Here is a 9,415-nt window from a genome sequence, read left to right as displayed (position 1 = left end):
ATGGTACTAAAGAGTAGTAGTAGTAGTAGCAGTAGTAGCTACTGCCTGGACCTGCTTTCCATGAAAAGTGCCTTGAGGTAATTTTGTTTTATATAAATCAATCACGTTCATTGTTATGGGTTATGAGTTGGTTCATTGCAGCATGTTTCATATGTGTAAAGTCTCTTTTTTTCTGACTTTGAGCATGCACACACAACAACATGCAGTGTCCTTGACCACTTTCAACAGGGATCATTGTTTGTCTTTCTGCAACCTCCGTGACCTTGTTGCACAGACAGAAATAAACTGGCACTGAGGAAACTTTCACTTAATATCCAGTGCTGAGAATTGATGAGATGTCAAATATGAAACCACCACAGACTTCAGGAGCTTGTAGGACGATTCGTATGCAAATTCACAAGCTCCTGTTTTCATGGTCTTTGCAGCAAATGCAAAGTTTTGTATCTTGTATCTGCCGAGTAAAGAAGTGAGCAGCATCACAATACATGCACTATCCTTGTCTTTATCCATGTTATAGCATTAGACAACATGAGACAGTGAAGCTATGTCAAAATAATATTTTGGTTTATGATCAAATACCTGTAATAACTATTCACTACTAATTTTTCCATTGAAACAAATATTGTATGCATTTTCTTTGTTTGTTCAATTATATATGTGCTGTTTCCTGTTTAAGCCACTGCCTTCCTGTGCTCAGTATGAGCCTGAAGCTGTAAGTGAAACGCATTGCTCATTTAAATCTTGATCCTCTTTCAAAATCCTGTCTTGTGTGTAGTTTTTCTTTACATGGATATACTTTTGCCACAGCACATTGACTTCTGCTGTGCACGGGCATTCTTCTATTTTTGATACCTGTAAAAACTCATTGTGATCTTTAGTTACCCCTTGTGTTAACTGATGATTAGCAAATGTTAGCAGCATGCTAATATGCATGGTAAATATTAAATGAGCTTGTAAACATTCCCAATGCACTTGGCTCAAAGTGTCAGTGTTCTTGGGTGACCTCGTACAAAATTTGCATAATGTCATTTGGCATGACCTACATTTGATCAAGATGCTGTCATGGGAATTTTTTTTTATCTAATTTTTTTTTTTTCTGTGGCCAGAACAGCAACGTGATTAAAAAAAAAAAAAAAAAAAAAAATCTCAAAGCAAGACGAGAAGAAGTCAGAGGACAAAGATGAAATCCCAGCAGCAACACATCCTGTTGGTGTTTTTGGCTGTTTATGTATCAAGACTGATCTTGTCTTACATAAGGAACATGCCTTTGCACAGCTCACCGGTTGTGCAGTTTGTACTATTGACTTTGATGCAACACGACACCACAGGCTTAAAGAGTGACAGTATTTAAAAAAACCAAAAAAACAATAACTGTGTTTGCCAAGAGCTTGAGCGCAGACCCTGCATGCAGACAATTCACGGATGGTCTCCCTGCACCACCGTGCCACCTAATAAACTCTGCAGATATTGAGGAATGTAGCATGTGTGTGTGCAATTGTGAGTTATTTGTACGAGCATGCACGAGTGCAGCTACAAAAAATAGCAGGGAACGGACTTATTATGGAGTGTTTTCTATGTGATTTACTGCCAACAGTTGTTTTCCATCAGTCAGTATAATTGCAGATCTGGTGGTGCGGTGTGACTGGGTGCAGGGGAACGCTCATATTATGGGATACAGTGGTGAATCCAGGCGCTCTGCTCACTGATACTCTTTTATTAGTACTGACTTTAGTATCGGAGCTCCTGAATGCTCGCCTTTATATGAGTCATGCACTCAGGTTGGTAATAAACTGCTCCAACATTTTTCTCAGAGAAAGAGAGAGAGAGAAGAAAAAAGTCCCACCTCACCTTTGTGTTTTTCCCTGTGGCGATGACATTCAAGAACACGCCTTTGCTTGTGCGTTTACCCACACAGCTACACACTAATGCCAAAAGCATTTTTTGAAGTACTCGCTCTGAAGATTAGGGTGTCACCTACTATGATGAAGCATTGAACTTGAACTCAGGGTGTGAGGGTTGTTATGGGTATAACCTGCTGCATGGAGGCCTTACATAACTCCTGATAAACCACTGAATTCACCACATGAGCTGAGTTTGTATGAGTCTCTCTTTTTTTAATCCTCCCTCTCGTTGAATGAGTTAAATAATTTTTTCAGGGTGTGTATCTGAGGCGTAGTCCCATCTGTTCCCACCCTCTCTCAACTCCTTTCATTCCTGATTTTGGGAGACAGGATAAGGCTTGCACATTTTAATGAGTTTCAAAGGCTGCCTGAGATATTTTACACAGTGTGTGTGCGCAGTAGCTCTCTCTTATTTGTCAGGCTCAGAGGCAGGAAATGAAAATATGGTGGAGCATTAGCATTAAAAATCTTGACGTAGAATCTGATCCAGGGCTAAAATCTAATTGAAATAAGCAAATAAAGTGCTTTAAATCTGGATCAATTCCAACATCAGGCCCTTTACTTCAAGTCTCATATCTAAGAAAGTCATTTATTCTTTAATATCTTAATGTCTCGGCTGCTTTTTGGGTGTTTTATCACTCAGGGAGACCAATACAACAAGACTCACTGGTCTGTGTAATCTCAAATCTTTCTGCACCAGCTATAAGGAGCTGGATATCAGGTTATAATCTCTTCAAAGAGTTGATCAGATCTGTGCACTAACTGCTAAAAGGACAGCTATGCCAGTCCGGTCGCCTTTTGGCTGTTTGTTTTCAATGGAGCTGGCGAGAAGACAATCCATGGAGTGGTGGATAACGCTATATATTACAATGTGTGTATTTGTGTAGTCTTATCGTAAGAGATTATGGGTTACGGGGCATGTTTATGTTGCGGTGGCGCCGAGGGATGCACTGATCTTGCAAGGTTGGTTTTCGGGCCAAGAGATGCTATAGGTGGAAGACAGAGAGCCTCTATTCTCCCTGTAATAAGTCATTTAACCATCACAATTACTCTGAAACTGCTTAAAGGTTGAGTCTGGAGTTTTGTAACCAAAAATAAACGCTAGACTTATACAAATGAAATCCGTCTTAATCATCACCTTTGGGCTTCTAGTCCTGTGTGGTGGTGGCTGTGTCTGCAGCGCCCCCTCCCCCTGCCTGTATTTTGGTCTTTTGCTTTGTTTTGTTGTGCACAGGGTCGTTTCTGGGTGGAGAGTGAGAGAGTCTGTGTTTTCTCTCCAGCCAATGACGGAGCTCAGGTGAAGCTACATGCAGCAGAGTAGGAGGGCTCAGGGCTGCTAGCCCCGCTAGCTGTCCCGGATGTTAGCCAGTGCTAGCACATGTCTGTCTCTCAGCAGCAGCAGTCAGGACCGTAAAGAAAAAGAAATACAGTCTGAGTGAAGCACTGGAGCCACGGACCGATTCCTGACCGTCACCGACAACTAAAGCCTCGACTGGTAACAAGTATGAGGACAGTTGTGGGGAGCTAGCTCGATATTAACTTCGGCTAGCGGTAGCAGTTAGCATCCGCCGCTAACACCGTCTTCCCAGCTCACCACAACGGCATAACAACATAACACGGAGGCTTCCGTTGTTGGTGATGGGCAGCTATCGGCCCACGGCTCCAGCGCTTCACTCAGACTGTATTTCCTTTCCTTTAAGCCCTCGTTATACTTGCTGTAAACTACGCATACGCGAGCGCATCATGGCTGCCACACGTAATCTGCGTCCGTTTGATGCGTCGGCTGCGACTGAACGCACATATCGACGCGAGGTGACGCGACGCAGGATACGCGTGGCAGCCATGATGCGCTTGCATAAGCTTAACAGCAAGTTTATCTCGGCCCTTACGGTCCTGACAACTGTTGCTGTCAGGGGCAGGAGGCTACACAGTTGAGCCCGAGAGGAGGGGCCCAGTTTGAATGTTTTGTTTACAAATTGCAATGAACAAAACTCCAGACTCTACCTTATCTATAGAATAGTTCCTCTTTAAATAGTGGAGACCAAACCAGGACAGAAGCAAGTTCTAACATCCAGTATTTTTGCTGAAATACTTGATAATTTACCTCCAAAACTGCTTATGTTGATAAATGAATTGATTTTGAATCACAGGTACTATAGGGTTATAAATGGGTGTTTCTTCATTTTGAAGGGTCACAAGCTAAAAGCCCCGAGGAGGTTTCGCTATAGGCTAAAACATGTCAACTGTCACCACTCCTGTGAATTAACATCTGCTTCAGTCTGTGTCTGTGCATGATTTAAAAATTCTCAAATTACAAAGACCGAAACACCTGGATTTGTTCTGGTGGAGTCGTCAGACCAATTCAAGTCAGCGTTGATCATTTTCAACGCCCTGTGATCATCTTGAGTTTGGCCTCATTCCACCTGTGAGCTAAAGGGGAAGAAGACAGGTCCACACCCACAGACACACCCAAGGACTGAAGGAATCAAGGGAGGAGTGCCGGGAATTAATGCCACTATCAAATGACCCCCCCCCCCCTCCCCTCCCCCCAATATACACACACCTAGACACAAACACACACATAGACAAAAGCACATCTGGAATATCTGCTGATGTTAGCGGTGTTGTGCTGACTCAGGCGGCCTCGCTGCAAGTACAGACAGCTCATCACCTTTCACTCCGACAGGCCTGTAGGAGGAGGAGGAGCGTTTTAATTGTTTTGTTTTGTTTTTTTCTACCGTCTGAGGGGCTGTCTCGTCTTGTCAGGTACTTGGCATTGTCAGTCTGCATGTGTGTGTGTGCGTCAAGGGAAAGTTTTCAGCCGCTCTGCACAAGGATTAAAGTCTTGATGAGTAGGAACGAAGATACGTCTTGGTGCTCAGGGTGTGGCGGCTCATCTGTCATTGTTCTCAGCACTATATGACTGGAAATGTAGAACATGTCCATAAAACACTTTTTTTTATTGTTTTATTTTATTTACAACTAGCAGCTCACTGAGATATGATATAATTAAATTGAAGACATTTTTATCTGTTGATCATTAAACTTATGTGTGCTGCGTAATCTTGGCTTGATCACGACTTAATGAATCAGATAAATTAAGACTTGGTTGTTGTGGTTCACACACACATACACATAGGCAAAAAACAACAACTAATATCTGCCAGGTTAATTACTGTGTGGTTAATATAAGTTCACATGCAGATGAAAGGACAGAACAGGTTATGTACTTGTACTGGTGCACTGGGTGGGGCCCCTGGGTGTCTCCTGTCTGCCCAGGACTAATGACAGGTCATGGTTATCATCCATGTGTGCACCAGCATATGTAGGTGGTGCAAGGATAAAGATTTCCATTTATAAGGAAGTAAAGTTAAGAAGTTTCTTTCCTTTCCTTTAGTGTAAGTAGTAAAGAGGAAAAAACAAGTGTTTTATTTGTGTTTCATTTATGTTTTTTCTTTTAATTTCTATTTTTTTAATGGGCCTGTGAATATCCTCCTACATTTGTGAATAAAGAAGATTCTTTAGTTTACCTAAGAAATGTTTAGATGTTTAGCACAGACTAATTGTCATAAATAAAAATGTTAGTTTTTATTTATGCCAAGCACGAAGAACTGTAAATGAAAACGGGGCGTATACAGTACATTTTGGAAAGCTAATTGACTACTGTCTGTAGCTTTATACTTTATGTTGTGGCACATGAGCATGGTGTGGTATCAGTCTTCTTATCTAAACTCTTGACAACTGTATCCCCAAAAAATCCTAATTACTATTTCTTTAAAATGCTTTTGTATTGATTTAAACAATCTGTGCAGGCTGAGGAGCGTTTTGCACTTGCTGCTCTCTACTGTTCTCACGCCCATGACACACCTCACCTGTACAGATCCTGGTTAAGCGTGGATTTGGTGAGTGACAGGTGATTCAGCTCTTAAACAAATATAATATAAGTCTCAAGTCGGTTCACAACTGAGATTCGGTAGCTCAGACAGACGACAACACACAAGGTGATTGATGCAACAGTGTTGAATCTCTTTATTTAATCTACATTTTTTCTGATCTCTTATCAGGTTTAACTTTCACATGTGTTTTGTGTCATATTATTGAATTCTTATAATATTTTATTACATTATTTACAATTTTTAATGTCAGTCAAATGTCATGTACAACCCTTTGAACTGCCTCTCTGTGTGAGATGATTAAATCAAAGTGACTGACCTTTGACTTACCTATTTTTACTGTTTTTATAATAATTTATGTGAAACTCGTTTGTTTTTGACCTTCATTACAACTCATCTCTCTGCCTGTGTGTCTTATCCCCATTATTTTAAATACTGCTATGGGTATCTGGGAATGCCCTCAAATGGAAATTTCGTTGTATGATATACAATGACAATAAAGCATCTTAATCTTAATGAAAGAAAGTAAGTATTACCCGTAATAATAGATGTGTTTCAGTTTGAGTTCAATGAATATCAACAAAATTAATGCCATAAAAATGATTAAAAGAAAAAAGCTAAAATGAGTTTTTTTGTTTGTTTTTCATGTATGTTTTTTCTTTTTTTATGGGCCTGTAAATATCCTCCATCCTCCGTCCTCCATGTGTCATCTATATTTGTTTTGTATACACTATTTGCACACACTTTAAATGTACTGATACTGACGCTGTGGTGGAGGAGTGGGTGGAGCTGGGTACGTAGCAACTAGATACCAAAAGAAGACACACACATGCACACACACATGCACACACACACACACACACACACACACACACACACAGTCATATAAAAGGGAAGAGTAGGGACATTTATTCTGGAGGCTTTGACGGCTGTGAATTATTAATTCAGAGCTGAATCGAGGATAGAGAAAGAGAAAGGAAGGAAGAAAAGAAAGAAAGAAAGAAAGAGAGGCTTTTATTCCTGTCATGACTTTGCACCTGTGCAGGTGAGCGTGTAAGAGGGGATGTAAGACAAAGACAAGATTCATTCACCGCCTCGGGCCGTTTGCATCAGAGATGAAAAAAGAGATGATTGTGCAGGGAAACGGTGAGAAAGAGAGAGAGAGAGAGAGAGACGACCTGTGCTGTGCTGAGTTCAAACATGGCTGCCTCCTCTCTCTGTCTCCACTGTTTCTGTTCAGGTTTGTGTGATATTAGCATGAAGCTGCACATGTGAAGTGTTTGTAAATATATATACTGTAAAGCCACAGGTGATGTATCTAATAAATGTGAATATTGTGCAAACGGTGCATCTGGCTGTCAGGGTGAAGTCGGCGTGAGACAGGGGAGCAGGCTGCAGGCTGCTGTGGCTCACTGATCCACAGATAGTGGTTTACCTGTGCAGCAGGCTGACATGGATACGTCCCTTGGGGGTTTGGAGACAGAGCCAGGGAGTAGGGGAAGGGGGTAGGGGGTGGGGGGTGGATGGGAGGGAGGGAGGGGCCATTGGAGAACTGTCATGTTACACCTGAACCAATCTGGGTCAATGGTCTCCTGGAGACAAATGATGCAGCTCCACCTCCTCGTACACAGAGGAAGTCTTTCACCCCGGGCCTGACGGAGGAACTGTAACTTCATTTAGGGAACTTAAAGGGCCATGGCAGCGTTAATTATATGTGGTGGACAATTACATTAGAGACTTCTAGTTAGGTTTTGGTTTCCTCAAATTCATAATGTCATTGCAATCAGAAAAGCAGTTGGAGCTGTGCAGGAAAATAAAATAATTTAAAGAGATGTAAAGGCAGATATGAAAGTCACTGTGGTTAATATCTGTAAGGATGACAGGATGACATCACATGCATCGATATAGGGGAACTGCAACTGCTGCGACACTTATGGAAATAAACCCTTGTTCATATTTTGTGTGAGCGCTTCGGGGTTTTCAGTCAGGTTGGATAAATTCACAGCAGCGTGAGTCATAACAAAACGAGATCCTCTGTCTGCAGTCTGAGTGGCCTTGGTCAAAACATGGAGCAAAGTAAAACGGCATGAAAATGGTCTGAAAAAAAACAAAACACTCAAATCACTGTCAGATCTCACCACAGCTGAACAGCTCTAGGAGGTTTTTATCGCTGGAGCTTGAGGTCGTTTAGCCGATAGCTTAGCAGCATAAAGACTGGAAACATATAGCCAATGGATAAATTAAAAGGTGTCCTCTTTTTATTCTCCCCTTTTAACTGAATGGATCATGTGCAGCAGCTCTGCCTGTTACAAATGTCCAACAGGTGGTGCTGAAGCTCCGACACCTCTATGTTAGCAACATGTGGGCTAAAGCGCATTAAAAAAAACCCATAATATCTCATTTCTATATTTCATTTTGCGTTCAGATTAAACAAATGAGACATAACCTTTTAATTGATGTGGTTTAAAATCTTACGCGTATGTTTTTCCAGCCTTTGTGCAAAGCTATGCTAAGCTAGGCTCTCATCTCTTATAAGCCTATCTCCTAAAACGCTGAATGGATCCGAATGGAACGAGCTCTGTGTCATAGTTAAACATCAATAAATCATCATTACCGTGTTCATTTGGATATGTTTAATAAAAAAATGATCATAAATTATTTAAATAATTGCCAACAGCAATTCATGTTAGTCTCTTTAACTGGTATGTGGTATGTGGACAGGGCCGCCGCACTCTAGTTAGGGCCCCGAGAATGAGTGAGCCAGCTCTGGTATGTGGCATGAAATGGGTGTGGCAGTCAAACCGTAACAGATGGCACTCACTCAGACACACACATTCAATCAATCACACACAGACACACATTCATACCTCCTCATTTTATTCTCCTCCTCTATCTCAAACCTTAATAAGTCTCTGAGGAGGAGGAGGAAGGTGGGTGGAGGTGAGAGATGAGTGAGAGCTGAGCACAAGTTGTCACCTCCCTGCTGCACTGTCAGCCGCGCCCTGAATACCAGCTCCATGTCACTCACTCAGACACATCAGGAATGAGATGTTTGCCACACACATACAACCCAAAGCCCCACAGCTCCTGTCACACTCATACACACAGACACATACACATGCACGCGCACACACATGCACACGCTCTCTCGCTCTCTATCTCCTGCAGGCTCCTTCACTACGGAGAGAAAAATCTGCCACTCACTTAAATCTCAAGGTCACTGTTATGTCTCATCAGTCATTAGGGAGGAGCAGCTGCAGCTTCATAAAACACCCACAGCGTTTATTTCCGTTTAAGGGCATTTAAATTTCACTTCTTCCTGCTTTAGTGCACCTCTGATAACCCTGCAGTGTGACATATGGTTTATTTTCTGTCTTGTTTTCCTTTTTCTTTTTTTGCTGAGAGTCACATTTAAGCAGAAAAAAAAAAGAAAAACTGATGCTAGAGGACTGTGATCGTTTGACGCCCCCTTGCGGTCAACAGGCAGCACATCATCCAAAAACCCTGCTGTCCTCCCCATTGTCTCTCTCTCGCTCTCCCTCTCTCTCCCTAAACCAGTAGCTGAACTAATACTGTCTATTTATATGACGGTTATGGAAAAAAAGAAAAAAAATCATATGA

The 9,415-nt window shown here is 41.8% G+C and overlaps 1 protein-coding gene across 1 annotated transcript in view; it reads right to left on the bottom strand.

Annotated features, from left to right (window-relative positions):
* Window positions 1-9,415, bottom strand: part of bphl (biphenyl hydrolase like) — a 106,858-nt gene that overhangs the window by 49,139 nt on the left and 48,304 nt on the right. The window lies entirely within an intron of this gene.

The sequence above is a fragment of the Trachurus trachurus genome (genome assembly GCF_905171665.1).
Source record: "Trachurus trachurus genome assembly, chromosome: 4".
NCBI classification, from domain to species: Eukaryota; Metazoa; Chordata; class Actinopteri; order Carangiformes; family Carangidae; genus Trachurus; species Trachurus trachurus.
The sequence above is the reverse complement of the archived record's forward strand: the minus strand, read 5'-3'. Positions and strand labels throughout refer to the sequence as shown.